The following is a 20,250-nucleotide window of genomic DNA, read 5'->3' as shown; positions in this document are numbered from 1 at the left end:
TTAAAAAGAGCAGAGGTGGTAGCGGAATAAAAAATTTTATGAAAATATTTGCGTGAAATGTTCGGTGGTAAAAGTAACATTCTTGTTTGCTCTGATTGATCTTTTTTAACCTTGCATGATTTTTGAAAATATTTCGCTAGAGAGAATTTTTGGTTTAGTACGTTCGTTTGAAAACGAAATAGCAACTTGATGAGATAAACGAATGTTCTGCTTCGGACATTTTGCTCTCGAATGTAAAAAAAAAAAAAAACGTACGCATGATACGCGGGTTTTCAATTACACATGCATTAAATTGCGTTCTCAGTTAAAATTGCATTAATTCAAAAATATTAAATTGAAGGTGCACTTCGCTAGAAATAAAATATTTATAAAATCTACGTGTTTATATTGAAATATATTTTACACAATTTATTGTTCAAATAATAATATTAATCCTTCGTTCCTACCCTATTTGCATAGGAAAAATTCGAGAAAATATTTAATGAAGTCGAAAGATGGAAATACGTAGGATATTTCGTGTCTCGCGTATCTTGTCATATAAAATGTATCTTTTTGCTTCTCAGAACTCTGTAAACTTTGCGCGTTTGTTAAACAACTTCCTACGCGATGTCACAAGTTTACGGCATATCAATCATGATCGGATGCTACGATGCAACATGGAGCTTTATGAAGCAACTTCTAGAATCTCTCCTTATTCGACTATAAATATCAATCAATTTGATTCGCTTTTACTTTTACTTTTATACTCCTTCAAAATTCTAATTTAATATCCTTCCACGCATTCGTCGTTAAACCTTACATAAAAGAAAGATCAAGAAATGGAGAGATAGAATTTTCTAGATTACAGTTTCATTATATGGTTACAGTACACAGGAGTAACTACACTATCTCGCAACAATCGTGAGAGGCTAATTGATTTTAGGCGCAGCACGCTGTATGTAGTCCGTAGAAGAGGTATAAAATAGATCGTAAATTCGAGCAGGCGTCAAACTATAACATGTTTCAATTACCGGTTCCTCTCGAGACAAGGACTCAGAACCGTATATATTACATTCCATTTCCTTGTTAAGCACGTAGTGATACACCTTTGTAATGGAGCTAATAGCAAAGACTGAGAACCAAAATATTAAATTCTTTTCATAACTTTACCCTTTCTAACATTATATCATTCATGCATATTATGCACGTTACATAAAACATTCTTAACTTTCATTATTTCATTTTATCATACAAGCAAAGTTTGAAATAAATCTGAAAATGCATAGAAGCTACAATTTATTCTTAGAAATTTACAATTATTTCTATATTAAATGTCTAAACACGTTTAATGTCCGAATACTACAACTTTTACCTTCCATTCGAAAACATGCATTAAATTTCAAATCTTAATACGGCCAGTACCGCTCTAATAAACTTCCTCCATATAAACCCGCTTTCAAACAATTCTCTTAATAATTACATTGCCAGTACCAAACGAGAAAACGCAATTAGAGACAACACGCTGGAACTCTCGTCGATTTCCTAACCAAACACTCCCAACAACCACCAACGATACTTAGGCGCGCGCATCCTTGCTTTTACCCATCCTTCCATCCCAATTAGTCTTCGAACCACTTTTACCGCGGCGCAAGAAGAGTCGCGAAGGAACTGCATACCTGCGGTAGTTTCGAATAAATTTCTCGGCGTCACGTCGCAGCCAAGTTGCGGTTCCGTACGCAGTGAACTTTCTGGGAAAGATGTATGTATATTGTATACCTCCCTCTGGTAGAATCCGTCGACGGGACCGAAGTAATGGAAATAGCGAGGCGGTAGTGGTCTGCACCGTAGATACGTGCAGGAGATGGCGGTATCTGACGAGACGCAGCCTCGGGTCTCAAGCGTGAGGCTTAACCATGGCGGAAGTGCCGCGAGATTCTCTCGGAGGAAAAAGAAAACGTCGACTTACGCACACGATATCGGGTTCCTAGCACGCTCCATGTATTTTTGAATCGAACTCACTGACTACTATCGTGATCCAACACGATCTATCGTTCCGCCCTATCAACCATTTGCTTCGAGAATACCAGTATTCCACCGATTGCTTGCTGATGGTGATCGTGTATTTTTTTTTTTTTTTTTTTTTTGACAATCGACCACCGGTCTGATTTGTTGTGGCCACGGACAGTCAAGAAATTCACTTTTCGACCTCGGCATTTAGATACGGCTCTGTGGTAACCCGTGTCTGCTCGTTTGGTTACATTGGAGAAGCTTGACGGTTATGGTCTTGTAGGGAGAATATGAGATGTGCAAAGAGCGAAGGAAATGTTACAAGCAAATGGTATTCTTGCTGGTGCTTGGAAATTATAATCCGTTTTATGATAAGCTGTTTGAGCAAGGGTTATTGAGCTATCGATCGTGTGCTTTAAATTTTGGTGAATATTTCGGTTGTTGCGGATGAAACGAAAACAACTTCCAAATAATTCCTAGAAATATTAATTCTCTGTGATATTAGATATATCAGTGTACGTTCACTTGAATCTATATAGCTCCAGTTAGTCTAGAAATGTATCAAGTAGAAATATATATATATTCTATATACTAAAACTGGAACAACAATGAAGTATGTCGAGTTCAATTGAACACAGAATGTCAGGATTTTAAAAATACTCCGAGTCGGACTACGACTTTTAACCTTTTGGTAGATATTCGAACGCGTGTGCATTTAGTTCTTCTTTAACTCAAGCATAATTTAAGAAGCTACAAAAATACAACAACTACGTATCTTCCCCTGGAATTTTAAATAATCATAAAATTAAACATCACCAGCATCTTCGAACCGGTCACGACGTTTCAAAGCGAATAAGTATCTTCTAACTTCAATAACCATAAAATAAATCATGAACTGAGGCGTTAATAAAGCTACAATCTCTACTTGCAGCGCCATTCCAAACACCTGCAATCACCAATGAATATCTAACCTAGAAATCCAACGAGAACCAGAAAGAAATAGAGAAAGTTCGAACCGCGATGCATCGAAGTTCGCCAGACGATGAAACCGGACGTCAGGGCACGAGTGTCGATCGCCATTGTGGGAACGAAGTTGCAACACGCCGCTTCCATCAAACCACGAATCTCTTTCTTTCTTTGGTTCTCTATGCCTGGTATGTTTCGTCAGCGGGGCTCAGGCCGTCGATGTCAGTCGGATACGAAAGCGCCCTGGTGTTTCAGAGAGGCAAGATGACTGCCGGAAAAAATTAAAATACAGCCGGGCGTGTCCGGTAATACTTCCAGCTGAACTACAATGAACCGATGTACCCTGGAAAGCGATTGCTACACGGAAATAAGCGTATATGCTGGCTGTACCGGCTACATGTATGATAAATAAGGGGAGAGGAACCATTCCTCGGCCTTCTTTCTTTATTTGCCCCGCTCTTTACCGCTCCCTCCACCTTCTGGAACATCGCGCGGATCGTTCCTGCGATTGTTCCTACGAGAGAAACTCGCTGCTTGCCGTAACAACCGCTGGTCAACGATTGTGCAACCGTGATCTATCGTTTCTTCGTGAAATATGCGCAGAATGCTTGTATAGTTTTCGTATCAACAGATGATCCCAAATTGAACGAATAAAATAATTTCTATACTTCTATTATTTTTATCCGCGTATTTTTTCATGTCTCTGTGTCGTTATATTTTATTATTGAAAAAATTTGCGAAAGGGTTCGTTCAATCGTCGAGTATTATTTCACAGTGCTTTTATTATATGTTATCAGAAATTACAGTTAAAAATTATTTTTCGTTTCGCTTCTACATTCGTGCCACTCCCACTGTACAGCGTTCTGATTTTTTAATAATCAAGAGTCGCAATTATAGCTTCCGAGTAGAGCCAAACTTCTTATCATTCTCTGAATGTCATTTCTGAGACCAAGCCGTTTAAGCAGGACAAATTATAATTCAGAAAGTTGAGAATCTCGTTTCATTTATTATCGACTTTGTTGATTCTCCAAGGGAAACATTAATTTCTCTCGAACATAACTTATATTGCGTTCAACACAATTTTATTATCAATAGCTAAGAGCCGATTTCAACTTGTAGATATTCCATTAATTTTCTTATATGTTAGCTACTATCACTTATATGTGTAGCAATCATTTAATCGTAATATTTTCACAAAATGAACTCCAATAAGCTTTGCAAGATTTCAAACATGAAACTGGTCTAAGAAGGACTACAATTTAGAAAACTATTAACTACTCAGCGTAGACTTAACACTTTGACAATATTTTTAACAACTTTCTTTTAAAAATCCTAGAAACCACAATTGTACCTCGTTTCTCACTAAGAAGAGATCTGCTCTGTAAATGTTTGTGTTGTCTAATCCCGAGGTAAAATCGATTAAGTCTTTTATCAGAGAAGCATCTATCGATCCGAGAACAGGGCTTTGCTCAAACATCTTGGTTAAAATATTCTTTTATCTTTCCTTTATACTTTCTCCGAAGTTTTTAATAGCTACACAGACCGCGTAAATGTCAATTTTGTCAGAAACCGTGCGATCACGATGCTACTTTCTTCATGGTACATCATTCTCCACCTTATTTTGTTATCCTTTTCTTCATCAGTCTCCGTTGAATAATACATGGCCGAAAGGTCCGACCGAGTTGTAATTCATTTATCAAAGTAATAAATCAAAATATGGTTTCCGAATTATTAATAGCTTCCATATTTCTGGTATAAGTACGATTCACCAGAACGGGGATAAAATGCGAAGAGCGACTTTCTCGCGCTTCCTCGAAACGCTTTTCGTTTCTTGACACCTTGAACGTGACTCAATTATACAAAATTTATGATCTTTCGCTTATGAGCAGACACGAGCAAAAAATATGTTTATAGCAATTATTGATCGTAATTAATTTCATTAATCATCGTATAATGAAGTTGGAAATGCTTCCACTCATTAAGGATTTAGAAATAATTTTCCATATTTATTTAAATTTCATAAAATTGTAAAATCGAAGTGGAAAAAAAATTGGTCACGAAAAAACATTAAACTAGTCCTTGGGATTAACTTTTAGATAGCTTTTAACTCTTAGATAGACAGATTAGAAAATAGAAGTCTATAATATGTATTTTTCTTTATTTCTTTCTTCTCTTTTTTCCTTATTCTTCCCTTTCTTTTTCCTTCTTTCAATTCTTTCTTCCATACCATTTTTTTTCCAATTTTTCTCCTCTATCTTTCATTCTTTTTCATTTGTCTTGTCTACTTTTTCGATACTGCTTCTGTAGAATTTCTTCGCGAAAAGTTTGTTCGCGTAAAATTTCATAAAAAAAATGAATATCTTCGAACAACGATCAGGCCAATATTGCGTCTGTTCCAGCGAACCCGTTACCGTGTCCTTATTTAATGCAGCGTTCGGTGTCGGTTCCCCGTGTACGAGTTTTCCCTTGGAAATTGCACGCAAACGGCGCGCGAGGAGGGCGCGTGATCAATAATTTTCACGTATACCGACGTTTTTATCTGCGGGAATAATTCAAACGTGCGCGTCGACAACTCTGTGTATTAAACGCGTGCACCACACACGAGCGTCGAACGCGACGTTACCAAGAAAAATGAACCTTTAAGCGGGCCGCAATCGTACCCGTTTTTATTCCCGTTTATCAACGTTGCGCGATACGTCACACGTTGACATTGTAGTTGCACGCTTATCGCGTTGTTGCGATTCAACTTCTCGTTTTGCAGTTCCATTTCGCGTTATTTTCTGGCACCGCGTGTGCGTTGCCGAGTTTCGATGGGTCAATTGTGTTAACGTAAAACTGCATCGCAACAACCTAGTATACCGATGATAGTTGCTGGCATGACGTTTATCTCTTCGTTCGTATCGAAGTGACACAAAGGCATGAAAGAGAGGCTGCAAATATCGATGAACGTTATGATAAAATCCCACTAATAGAACGAATCCACGTTTTTATTTATTTTTCGGTTATAGAAGATTAGTTTAACCGCGACATGATACGTATTAGAACGTTATGCTTTCTGTCGTAAAAATCGATTTAATAAATTTTCATCGCGAAATATCGGAATACGAAACACTTGTAACAACGATTATCAAACAATTATTAAATAATTTATTAGTTATTAAGAAGAAAGTGATAACAAATTCTATTTAAATATCACAGAATCATCCTTTAACCCAACTCCATCCTGCTAACCACAGATACATATTAACCACGTTAAAATAATAAAAGAAGTTTCTTCAAAGCTATTCCGGCATCCCCGCAGTGTTCCAACAGACCCCACGCAGTCAATTAATTTTGAATCCCGAGCATAACCGTAAAATTCGCCTGGCGACTGCCCATCAAGATCCCTCGCGTCCCCTTGGAGGGTGCGATATCCCGCATTATCGCTTCGTTAGTCGTTGAATGAATCATTAAACGAAATGGTCCGCGGGTAGGCCGCCTCTGAGACTACTTTCGATCGATCCGATAAACAAAGCGTTCGCCACGTGTCCTTTGTGCGTCGGGGCGTCGTGATTAAGCCTCAGCCAACTCCGTGATGAAAAGGGCGACGGAATTTTTCACGCCGCGAAAACGAGAGAGGGCCGTTCTCGCGTTCTTTCGGTCAGCCCCAGTGAGTCCCATCGAGTTCTCCTCTTCACCTGGCACACCTCTTTAAGACGTTCTCTTCCCGTGGCCTGTAGGCGCGTCATCAATAACGTCCTTTCCATTCTCTCGCTAGCTCGAGGGCGAGAGAAGCACCGACGTAAATAGGAGAGGCTAGCTCGAACCAAGAGAAAGGCACGACAGAGAAAGGAATAAAAAAAGAAGAAAAGAACGGACAAGTCTGGCGTGGCGCTGGTTTTTCGTAGGGAAGAAAGGGTGGGCTTGATCGCCGGGCATTATCTTCCTAAATTGCCCTGGCGCACCAATATCCGCATAAAGGCTGCACCAACCAACCCCAACGTCTCCGGGTTCAATCTCTTGTGTACCGAGGCAAGAGTGTCGAACCGGCTGGCGCGCTCTTCGAGAACGAGCTTCTCGCACCCTCCCCGTTATTATTATTATTATTAACGCTACTTCTCATCTGCGTCCCGTAGACGTTCCTGAGGCGCGTTACAGAGCTCAATTCAACCCCTGGTGAAGTTGTCTGGTCTTGGACCTCCAACTAGTCCTTATGTTTTCCTTATGTTCGTTGTACCGCGACGAGCACATGGTGTTTGATATTGATAATTTGGGACTTGAAATCATTTGGGAATTAAAGATGTGTGTTGAGTATGTGGCCTAGCGAATGGAAGATTGGAACTTCAAAGTTTTATTGCAATTAAGTTCTTAATAGCATTCTTAATAGCACCTATGAATGTAAATACATATATGATTTACCTATACGTGTCACTTTGTGGATGTTCACATCAACGTTACACTTAATTTAAAATACGCCACAATTCGAGAAAAGTAGTGGAAAGTTTCTTCAAAAACGATCAATTGATAAAGTGTGTACATAAATATGATTGGATTAATGATTAACAAAGTCAACTATTTTTAGAATCTCGTTTCGCAAGTTGTTCGTTAGCGAGACACCACGTGTGCTTTTAGCGATCAACTCGCGCGTACGCGCGTGCAACCAGTCGATCCAATCTAATGCAAGTAGTTTTTTCCGCTTCGCTGTTCGCTCGGCGAGTCACGCGCGGAAGTACACCATTAACCTGTCGGTGACTTATGGACAGATCACACATAATAGCGCGTTGATACACAGGGGTCACGTGGTGTAATAATACGGAGAAAGGCCCGCAGGCATGCATTAAAATAGTCTAATCTGGCGTCGATGCACGCATGCCCTGCTACGAGCCGGTAATTATTGTATTCCGAGAAGGTCTTCGCAAAGTGGATAATGACTGGTAAACTTCATTGGCTCCTCGAACCTGTTAAACGCCGCCTGAGAAAATCGTTTTCTCGCTTAACAAGAATTTTCGCTCTTATCTAGCAGTGAGCGGCTCTTTCAATAAGACCAAGGGAAAGAAAAACGTTATCTTGATTTTATATCTTATATCTTGGTGGAAATTTAATTAAATATAAAACAAAGGAAAATGTAATTTTCTATCGTACGTACCTGGAATATTATATGCGTTATCTAACGATGAAGTTATTTTAAATTTGTACTGAATTCAAGTCATGTTAGAGTGTTGAGATTCAATATGCCGTTCAGCAAAATCATCGTTTCGTGTTTCAACGTTTAATATGTCGAAACAAATATTTTATCAAGCCGTGTTAATATTACAAGTTTTTAGTTTAACATATTAAGGTCGCACTTAATATCACGAAGCACTTTGCTTGGAAACATTTTGCTTCTTGATGTAGAAATATTTCACTGTAGTTTATTCCTTGCTTAGTAGATTATGCTAACTAGTGTTTTAAAGCAAGTCCAAAAAACTACACGTGTGCTTGTACAAAATATGCATACGAAGAATAGGGTTTAAGATTAAGTATGTTAAAGAAAACTCTCCGAGTTAATATAACAAAATAAACTTTAACATTTTACCATTGAGTTACGAATTCAGTTTATACATATTCATTGAATTAATAAAATAAATCGTTCAACGTTACTACCTTCGTATAAGCTAATATTAAATATAAAAAATATTAAAACTAGACCTTAATATCTTCCCATGTATTTTTCATGTTATAAACGTAATTAATATTCATTGAATTAACAAAACAAGCTTTTCAACGTAGCTATTTTCATCTTACATATAGCAATATTTCACGCTTTCCGCAACAAATCAATTTGCTAATTACACTTTTCTTTCTCTGCTTACAGGTAAGAATTAGCAACCCTACATCAATACCAACGACTCGTAGTCACAGGAAAAGCGAAGAGCACATGGTGAGTACAGGCTCACTCGATCATCCGAACGATGATGTATAACCGGACGGTTCGTCAGCGATTATGAGGATCTATTCTTAACGAACGGTACTCACGACCACCTTGTCAGCGTTTTTCCATGATCCCATTCCCGCGACGTGACTCTACTCGTTTAATATTCGCGTCTCGCGGTGAAGAGTTTTCCGGTCAGCCGAAGAAAGAGAGGAGGAAGCGTGAAATTCTATGAATTCGCAAAATTCTTCGCAGACGCCGTAGCAAATGCTCGAAATCCGTTTCTGATAGATGGTACACGGTGTACAGCGTGTATTTCATTTCCTGTATTCAATGGAAATTCATGCGCCCTCGCTATATCATCCACGTGTTAGTCGCAGTAATATCTTTCTGCTTAAATGATATATTCCTGGCGGACCATTTGAGACCAACGCGATCGAATCGACGCGATTCGGAACATAGCTTCCGTAGTTTTCGTTAATTGAAACGTTAATTTTCATTTGGTTCGAAGTTTCCTTTCGATCTATCTCGTGTACTTATGTATTTGTTAGAGCGAAGTATTTTACGCGTACCTCGTTTTACACGATGGTATAGTCATTTATGATTCTTTGTTTTTATCGTAAAAAAAGTACATTAATGTTCGCATGTCAAATACGACCTATATATCGTAGCACGTCCGTTCAGTGTGCAGTTTAGTAACCCCACCCCATTATTTTCTTACCTCTTTACTACATAATAAGAAGCCATTATGGAAGTATTTATATGCTAACCGATAGGGGGGTTATAGCGCTGACAACATTCATTACTTCCCATCTCGAGCCCCTTCGTGTGTGCTATTTTTAATTCCATTACACGCTCATTATATTCAATGTTAATTACATTTCTCTTTTTATGCTACACGTAATACATCGTCTCCCTCTCCCCTCCCCCCCCCCGCGCTTATCGACTCTATAAATATTCTCATTTTTCCACCCTTCTCACCTGGCTTTATCCCGCTTCGAACGATCGAAGAAAACTTACATCGACGAATAAAGCCTCATTTTCGTGTTCCGTTCGATCGTTATCCTCGTAGGGACGTCGTTACAAGCGATTCAATTCGTTTTATCCGCGGATCTGGAGTCGTGTTCAAGCCATCGACTTCTCGTCGTTTCAGAAATTGAATGCACGATAAATGCGAACGGGAGAACGGGAATATGGAATTTCAGGGAATACGCGCGACGTTCTGTAATGGCGCGAGAAACGTCGATCCCTCGGTCGTGCGACTCCGGTGAACGATAATAATTAAGGTAAAAACGGGACGGTTTACTGGCTGTTGGTGAGGGCTAACCACGCGGTTGATTACTATAGTTAGAAGGACATCAAGAGCGGCGGTTTTCATGCGAGGGAACAACGTAAATAACGCTAAGTCGGTCTCCATCGACGGTTTCTTTCCTGCGGGAGCCAGGCGCGAAAGCTGTCGAGGATAGTAAACACCGGTGCGTATACATAAAACGAAAAACGAAAAACGAAAGCGGCCGTTTCGAGAAACTACTTTGTTTAAGAGCTGTACTTTCATGGTCACGCGAACCTTTCAGCTACCACGGCTGTTTCCTTTCTCTAGACTCGAGTTTAAATTGTTCTACTGGCTCTTTCAAAATCGTCTGTGGTTCTGTGCTATTGGTTAACAGAAGTTGGCAGAGATAGAATAGTATTAATCCTTTATATGACTGCCATCAATGGGCGATACTAAGATTTGAATTGATTTTCAGATATGGAAATTTTATGGATAATTCTATTTCATAATTACTTTCCCTATACGAATAATTCAATAAAGTTTCGTGTTTATGATACATTTCTATAGCATGCCTAAAGGGTTCATCCATCAAGCAGTAAAATACCACGTAAAGCTTTTGTTTTCATAAGTAACTTCGAAACACCCTGTATAGGAATAACAGTGAATGGATTTGTATTTTCAGTGAGGAAAATGATCGTTTTGGAATAAACTGTTCCTAGCTCAAACACATACATTCCTCGTCAAACGGATAAGCCAGGTGTGTTATCTTTAATTTCTCAATGACGCGTGCAAAGTTTTTCGTCTGTAACGTTTAATATCAAAACATTATGAGCTCAGGATATGCGGTTCGTTGAAAATAATTAAATATCTTATGAGGTTTAGTGTGTAACCTGGGTTATCTTTTTGACGAGGAGTGTATGAACCTCGTTAGTGTTTGTTAGAAGATAATATTTACACGATATTATTCTTCGCTAAAGTTAATAAATTCGTTATATATACTTTCCGTTAGAAATTCAAGGAATTTATAGAAACGTAGTGCTACAGGTTTGGTAAACATCTTACAATTAGCGTATTCGTTTTTTGTTCAACTTGTCGTTTGGGTTGTAGAGTTATAAAATTTCTTGCATTATTTATACTGCTCGGCGCTTGGTATACTGCTTAGCTTGGCTATAATGCATAGAACTAAATTATAGTGCGCCGAGTAATTAATCGCCAGATGAAGTAACTTTATTGCTCCGCATGATGTTACAACCTACGTGGCGATTTAACACTTGTAACAGGATGAATATAAAATCAGGCTGGTAGAATGCGAGAACAGTTAGCTTCTAGGTGATGAAGAGCACGTGTTACTATTCTGTTCGAGTGAATACGGGAAATTTTCAATGAGGATCGGTAATTTTCCATTTATTGTACGATGCAAATGAATCTGAATGAAGGATGATCAAACGCTCGTGTAAGCAAGTTTGTTCGTAATAAAAGAGATTTATTAATGTTCTAAGAATACCCAGCTTGATAGCGGATTGCTTAATCTTAATCGAGACCTGCTTACGCTACGCAAACGACTTTGTGTCGAGAATAACATGGAGAGACTCGTTCATTTTATATTCCCACGTTTCGTTCCGATTATTATTAGTACAATAGCAGCGTACCAAGAGATCGAATGCTAAAGAGAAAAAAGTTAGACATAAAATTTATGCAATATTTCTTTTTTAACATTTATATCAACTATATACATAGAATCTAGCACGGAAATATTTTCAAAACATTATTCTAATTAGTTTCGTTATCGATCTTCTAGACGCATATATGCGAGAATAATCGAAAGCATCATCGTAAATAGCAATTTCGAACGTACGACGCGAAAGTTACATGGATTGCAGTTTTGCAGGCTGTCGACGCGGAAATAGGGGGTGCAGGTGCGCGCGGCGTCGTATCCGAGAATCGCCGAAAGGTGAACAATGTTTGGAAGTTAGAATGTTACGAGGAAGACTGTGTATGTACAAAAGAGTGTTACGATAGAAGCAGGAAAAGACAGAGGGGAGAGATATATAAATCGCTAAGGAAAGTTGGAAAGAGGTACGAAAAGTGACGAAGAAATGTGCGAGAAGGGAAGGTAGAGAGCAAGAAAAAAGCAAGGAAATTTAGAAGAGGACTAAAGGGGAACAAACGATGGGGGTGGGGAGGGAAAGAGAAGAGAAAAAGAGAAGGAACGAGGAAAAGAAAAGCGAACGGAACCAGAGGGATGAAAGAAAGGGATTTCAAGTGGGGAAAAGGAAAGAAATAGGAAAAGAGCAGGACAAAAGGATGAAAGAGGGGGAATAGAGAGAACTTTGTCGACAACTATCGCTGGCTCGAAGCCCTGCAGGCACTGGGGAAATATGCGCTGTGATCGGAACGTGTATTGTATATCAGCGTAAAAATCGCACGACAGAGATGCCGAATCGATTCCCGCGGAACAAATCACGCTCTCTCCCAGGTTCGTTTCTTGCTCTTGCACGGAGGTGTCTCGCGAAAGGGAGAATTGATTTCACCCCGGTCGTGTCACTCGATATTCGCGATAAACGCCGCGAGAATACTTTATCTAACGAGCGCTGTGATCCTTCTCGATCTAAAGAAAGAGAGAAAAGTAAGAGGAAAACTTTGTACGTAGTCGGTGTATAACGTGGTTCGGATTACTCGAGTTACTTAAATTCGAGTTTGCGTTCGAATAAATGGAGTTACATGACTTGAAATCGTTTGAATTCAGATAATTTCACTTTAAGTGGATAGTTATTGTTAGTGGAAAATGGATATCTGAAATGGTCTGTGGTTAAACTCGATTTGGTTTAGAGAACCAATATTTGAGCGAGCACGAAACTGGAAATACTAGGGAGAACTTAAACCTCGCTCGAAACTTGAAAGAATATTTCAAGAGAAATAAAATAACAGGTTCACGAGTTATTTAACTTTGTATCATTTGGATTCGAGTAACTTGACTAATTTGTATGGGGTGTAACTGGCAACGAATCACAACGTTTTAATAGAGAATAATAATAAATTGTACATCCGCGTTAGAGAATGTACAGAGGTTAGCGCCTGAATTATGCAATGTACCTGGTAAATACACCTGGCTTATTAACGTCTCGGATCCTCTATTATATCGTACACGATAGAACATTTGAATGGCTAATACTTGAAATCCTTATTCGAAGAGCATTCCGGAAATTGCAAGGATCCTATCGATCTTCCTCCTTCTCTTTCTAAAACAGCACGATCGATGTAATTGTTTCTTCAGCCACGACTCGTGAGAGGAAAAAGTACCAGCGAAAACGTACGGTACGCGCGAACACGTAGCCGACCGGCAAACTCATTAAGACCTTAAGTGCCGGATTAAACAAACCTTCCCGAAGAAAGCAAGCAGATTACAGGCTTGCGACGATGTAAACGAGTTGTTTCACGAGGTGTATATGTATACATAACTTCACGTAAGATACGTAATTGCGAATTAGTTTTCTTCAACGAATTCCTCGGTTGTCCGCTCGATAATCCTCGTTTACACGCACGATAACTATTATTAATTTCCTGTAGCCTAGTTGGTCGATACGGCGCCGGATCAGCACGAACCCTAACCAAAGCGAGAAGTACTACATATGTACATCCCGCTGGCAAGCTCTGTACGTAGACATAGTCGTATTTGATATGAAACAAAATGCCTATAAAGAAACTGGCTTCCATTAAACCATGCGTATTCGACACCGATAGCATTTTCGTGTTCAATTTCCTGGTCGATCCACTTTTTTCTCGTCTTTCGGTCTTCGAACGAGCACCGACATAGCGAAAAATACGCCGAGACCATTCGATGAGTTTTTTAAGCTCTAGACATAGCTATATCTCCAGAGGACCTGCTGCGCGAAATTGATATTGTAGGAGTGGTTGGTTGAGCTCCCGGTATGCGAATAGTCTTTTGGTTTTCCGGTTATAAATTATAATAAAATTTCTCTGACTGACTGAAGATCGAGAATAAAGATATCGTGGCGCATTGGTATCTTAAGGGAAATATGATAGGTCATTTTAGAATTACATGTTACGGGTTCTACGATGTTATTGCAAACATATAAAAACTTTTCCCTATGGTAATTCCTTGAGTGGCATCGTATAATAAAAATCTAACAAACATGAAAACATGGAACTCAAATTTCATAAAAGAAATTTCTAAAAAATATATTATTATTTTCTATTACGTCAATGAAAATACATATTACCTTCAGAGTTGAAATAAATTTATCCTATCGAGAAAATGAAGAAATGAAATATCAATGAGACCGTAAAATTTATGACTTGCCTTTGAAGCGAACATTTTAGTACAAGTTTCGAGAATCATCGCAAGAGACTCGAGCGTTTTTCCGCCGCAGTGGCGATAGTCGAACTTTCTTTTTACGTACGAGTATCGCGAGTCGAGGATATCGTCCGCGACACTTATTATCAGAATCATTGAAAGTTCCCAAAAGTCGTAACCCAACGGGCGTATTTCATCCGTCATGGCCAACCGCGGACCGTTATACCTTAACGATCCTATAAATGGACCAAACAGCGAGACCGCGGAAGCGGAACACTTCTAACGAGTTTCATTGAAATTCACGAGAATCCTGGCTGACCCCTCCATAGTACGATGCTCGGCGGAACTTTCGAATAAAATTACCTTGGACGCACAGTGAATCGCGAGCGTGGCAAAAGGATGAGAGCAGAGCGTGTACATATCGGTATTTCGAGAGCGTAGAGAAATTCACCGGTGGAAATTCATCGATCGTCGTTCATCGATCATCATCCACCGATGACGCGATTACAATTGGTGCCAATCGAAGCTGTAGAGCTGCATATGGTCGCCCAAGAAAGTCTCCTAATGAAAGATGGCGTGCTAACGCCGCGAACAGCAGAAGGATGTTGCACGAGTAACAGAAAATAAACGAAATTTCATTTCGAGCTGAAGTCCATTGTGTCAGCAGTATTTGAATAGAGATATCTCGGGTGATAAACGTGTGGTTAAGAATCTCTGTTGAGTAGTGACTTATTAAACTTTTTTATTTGAAAATTCCTGAAATTCTCAAGATATTTATATCGAAATTTTAATATCTTATATTTGGAATATATCGTCAACATTTCCTCAGGATTACATTTGAAGTTTAAACATGATAAATGGCAAAATAAAAACAGGAATTACGTAAGCCACACCTAAGATTAAAAGTATCTCACAGCACCTTGCTATCTAACTCTATGAATACGTATGACGCATTCTATCTTTGTACATGTATGTATTTATTTCTTAGAAATGTGATTACTCATATTCAAATGTTACTTGCGCAGCATTTTACCAGAAGTATTTTATCTCGTAACATAGTGGCACGTACTTATATACTTATAAATTATAGACGAGTATTGGTAAATAGAAGTATTAAAGTATATTCATATCGCTTGCAACTTTGTTCCGCCACATTCTCGATAACCCCATGGAGAGAGTCGTTAGATCTGATAACCGATAAACATAATATGCGTGTTACACGATAATGCCACAGGGGGTCATGGTCTTCTTTGAAAAACGGCGCCAGAGTTGCACAGCGAGATACTGTTGCAGAGCTTAGGCCCTCATTCTCATACGTGCTATATGTGACGTATAAATATACCCGCATAAATTCCCATCCTCTTTTCCAATTGCATGTAAGTGCGAGATTTTGATTCGAAACAACGTGCATTCCATTCTTTGAGCGTTCCAAGCTGTACGTTACACTTCTAGAAACATGCCTTAAAGGTAAATTTTTCGTAGCCTTAGACCGCATTCTTACACGTACGAACCGTTACTCTGTTTTCCAACTGCACGCACGTAAGAATATAATTTTGACACAGAACAAGAGTCCCACTTTGCACGTTACGTGTACAGAAACACGCCTTAAGGAAACGTTCTTTCACTCTTCTTAACCTAAACGATTCTCGGAATTCCGTTACTTCAGAATCTACATCAAACTACTGTATTTTGATTTACAATTTCGAGTAACAAAAAAAGATAAGCTTTCAACGTGTGATTTACTTCAAAAAATGAAGCTTAACTAAAGCTAAAAATGGGGATTAGCATTCAACACTCACCAAAAATCTAATCATGTTGCACGTTGTATTCTTTCGCACTCCGTGTAGCGTCAAAATTGATGTCTTTAGAAAGATTCGACCTTGTTTATCGTCCAAACATTACAGCGATGGAAATTCGGCTTTTTCAGCCACATAGTGGCTCCGGCTCTACCCGCAGCCCAACAACACTTTCACAGTTCGGTATTCTCCCATAGCGCAACTGTATAACGCGATAATCGCATCATGCTCGACACACAATGGCGGATTAGTTGCCGATTCTCCCCACGGCGTACAGCCAGTTAGTTGAAACGGTTGCACAAGCAAATTGATGCGTGATCGTCACATTGTTCCCAGAACTAGTCCTCGGAGACAAATACGGCAAGATTTCGCGATGCCGTTACATCACAATCTCATACACAGATCCGACAAAAATTTCTTAATTTATCTGCTAAACTGTAAGGTGCTTCAATCGTTAAGTATAAGTTGTGTATATCACAACTACATATACGCTGTTTATTGTCGTGCGATGGCAGCGCTCTATGACTAGCGTTCGATTTATAAAACACACCTTATAACAGTAAGAATCTTATTCCCACCATAATAGTGTTGGATCTGTATAATTAAGTGCGAATACGTGCATTGTAATCGAATGTCGACTAATCTTTTCAGGGAAATATCGTATTTACTCGCCCGTTCGAAAGACGATACTGGACATAGCGCGACCGCTGGTGATATTTCATCTCTTAATGTTCCTCGATCGAGCAACGGAAGATTAACCGTCGAATATGGCTGCTGCATAGATATTTCAATACGTATAATAGTTTGATGGAGTACACACAGACGTTAGTAAGAGGATTACTGAAATACACGGAATGGAAATGGGGTTAGGTGAGAAATGTTATCTCATAAGATAAGCCGCCAAATGTTACCGCATTTTTCCTGCGTGGTCATATATCATAGTCTGTATCTTTTAATTTCTTCCGCCATTTTCTTTTCTAAGACGTTCTTTCACTGACATCTACCGTGTTCTCTCGCAAACATTTATTGCATATAAATGTTAAGTACCGTATTCCATTATGAAATCCGCTCAAACAGTCTGTGAATTGCATAGAAATTGTTCTGATAACAAACATCCTTCGAAACTAATGCTCGCGAGTGCAAGCCTCCCGGCAATTCATAAGTCGATTTAACAAGATTAAGCGGTAGGGAACAGCGTGATTCGTACATACCGTGAGTGAAGAGACGCATGCCGTCGAGAACGGTGTCATTCGATCCGACGTGGCTCGTTGATTTGCTCGATAAATGAAATTTACGAGGTACATATAATGTGCGCGGAAAGTGGTGACGAGCACTGAAACAGCGGATCGAGCGATTTTCCCGAGTAGCATCGTCTAACCTCTTCCGAACGACACGACAACGACGATGACGATGTTGACGAGAAGAACGGCGTCAATGGACGAAAACGCGAAAGGCGAAAGAGAACAGGGAGGAAGGAGAAAGATGGGCAGCGTGTACCAGGTAATGTATTAATGGGATGCAGAAGCAGCCGAGTTACCCAAGTAAGTGTCATTAATCTTTCGCTGGCGCCTCGCGCGCAAAGTGTCAGCTTGTATGGGTTGGTTCGTGGTGCGCGTCCATAGGTGCCGGCTGCATCGACCGGAAGTCGAGACAGTCCGACAAAAGTGTTCCCCTCCTTCAGATCGGAACTTTTTGCTGGTAATTAATGGCAGGTCATGAAACAACGGCGCATGCAAAGAGATCCGTTAAGTGTGTACTAAACGCAGCTTTGTGAGCTGCTCGAACGGTCGAACATCGAAGTGACGTTGCACCGAGAGCAGCTGGCTAAGGGAATGTGGATGTTTTGCAAGAATGTGAGGATCCCTTGGTCGAAGGGAAGGGTGTAAGGTGTTGAATTATTTTAGGTCAATAACAATACATTATTTTAGATGTGAAGGTGAGAGATGCGAATGTGTATAAGGATCTATGCTGTTACTTGAAATACTGAAGTAGAAATTAGGTTCTTGTAGTACGTAGCATATTGGTCTAGATTGATAAATCGGGTGATTAAGCGTGGCTTAAATATGGAAAGCATTTAAAATTAGAAATTTACATCAAAGCGAGTAAGAATCAGCCTTGATGTATTGATATTTGTACAGAAACAAATTCAAACAATTTTGTCAATATTACTAGTAAATTTTAAGAGAACACTTCGTAATTGTACATTTTCTATTGTACAAAAGTTGAATAAAATATAGCATCAATTTTCAATAAAATTTTCCATATACGTGAAATCATCACAGATCCAACGCATATGTATGTTAGCCAATAATATTGAAACTTTTATAGCTGAATCAAAATCCAAATAGGTCGTAGAAATTCCTCTTGAAAGTTCTACAACCTAGGCCATAAAGATCTCTCGAATAGCTTCTGCAGCTGGATGTTGATCGTTGGAATTTTCAACCATAAAAAATAGATGCATCAAAAACTGGATAAACTCAAAGTACGGCATTATAAGGAAAGGACAAATAAGAAAGAGATCCTCTTTACACGTCGATGATAATATGTATCGAGAAATTCTCGATAAAGTTAACATTGGTCGGCACACACATAGCAGTTACATATTACATTCGTGCATTTACAGACAGATTCTATACGGTTATCTTTCATTCTGACGCAGATCGCTCGAATTGATAGCGTACGATCCCAAGGAGAAAGTATGCCGCCATCTGTGGTTTTATCCTTCGAAACAAGGCTCGGTTAAATACGAGCCTGACATCCTGGCGAACTTTCGCCATTTCGTCGGTCCTTCAAGATTTAATAAAAGCGTTTAGTTGTCTTTGCAAACCGCCATTTCGTTCCAATCACTTTATGAAGTCGCGTTAATTCTGTAATATTTGCCAATTTTTATATCTTATAAAAAGGCGTAACTTTTAGAATATGAAGGGGTTTGATAACTTTGTTTGCAAAAACAAATTTTTATTATAAATATCGGGATGTGATTCATATTATTTAACGAACAGGGTTTACAATATAACCAATTTTAACATCTTACAGTTTTTAAAGGTGTTGCGTAGGTTAAACGAAAGTTTCTAGATTCGAAGAACATGATATTGAAATGATTATCAATAAAAATTTATGAGAAAGATTTACATATCTCAGAAGTTAGTGTCTACACTTTTCATACTTTTTGAGATTGAAATGGCATTTAGAGTTAACCCTTTTAGTGCGATCGAAAGAATTATACCTAAGCGAAGAATATCGAACCAGTTTGACGTAATTTGGTAAGGTTTGAGAAAAACATTATTCAAATTTGCGGAACATCTCACATAGGGCTTCTGCAGAGAAATTCAACCATTTATAACGTTTCATAAATTTATTTTGAGATAAAGTTCTCTCGCGATGCAAATAGTAAGACGCCATTGCATACGTAATGATGTATCGTTATTGGCACCTTTCGCAAGTGTTGCTAACAACGATATATCGTTGTTCGGCACTAAAAAAATTAAACAAGAAAGCATTAGACGATTAATGGATTTTAAAATTATTTAAATAACTTGTACTTTTGAAAGTAAATTACTTACATATAAATTCCACATAGATACATGTATTCTATCGGTAAATAAACTCCTGAAATTCAGCTTTAATTATAAATTTTTTCCATGACATTGCAAAATATTTGCCATTTTTAGGATTCAAAAAGTTCATTCACGCGCACATTTATATACGAATCGTATTTCCAACGCCTTTTCCCTTTTCTTGAAATTTCGATTTTCAAATGATATTCTTGGCGAACGAGTGGCAGCTGAGGATCACAAGTGTAAATAATGATTTGATCGCGAGGAAGAGGAAGGGAAAGATGGCATATTCGCGACATGGTGCAACGCTTATCGGTTTTTATGCTTCCGGTGGAACTTCTTTGGATATACGAAGGATAACACGAGGTATAAAAGTGCGTTCTCGTAAAAGTCAATATTGTAGCGCACAGTGTGTGTCTGCGTATCACTTCTTTATGCGGTATAGATACACTTTTTTTGTAGCGTTT

At 38.9% G+C, this 20,250-nt stretch overlaps 2 protein-coding genes across 8 annotated transcripts in view; one reads left to right on the top strand and one right to left on the bottom strand.

The window, feature by feature from the left end:
- Positions 1-3,819, bottom strand: part of LOC126876978 (xylosyl- and glucuronyltransferase LARGE1-like) — a 508,433-nt gene extending 504,614 nt beyond the window's left edge. The window contains exon 1 of the mRNA XM_050639865.1: positions 3,810-3,819. The gene's annotated coding sequence lies outside the window, so the exon portion shown is untranslated. The remainder of the gene's footprint in view (positions 1-3,809) is intronic.
- Positions 1-20,250, top strand: part of LOC126876673 (fat-like cadherin-related tumor suppressor homolog) — a 497,189-nt gene that overhangs the window by 325,965 nt on the left and 150,974 nt on the right. The gene's annotated exons all lie outside the window — the stretch shown is intronic.

The sequence above is a fragment of the Bombus huntii genome, chromosome 2 (genome assembly GCF_024542735.1).
Source record: "Bombus huntii isolate Logan2020A chromosome 2, iyBomHunt1.1, whole genome shotgun sequence".
NCBI lineage: Eukaryota > Metazoa > Arthropoda > Insecta > Hymenoptera > Apidae > Bombus > Bombus huntii.
Note: the sequence above shows the minus strand (reverse complement) of the source record. Positions and strands in the feature narration are given on the sequence as shown.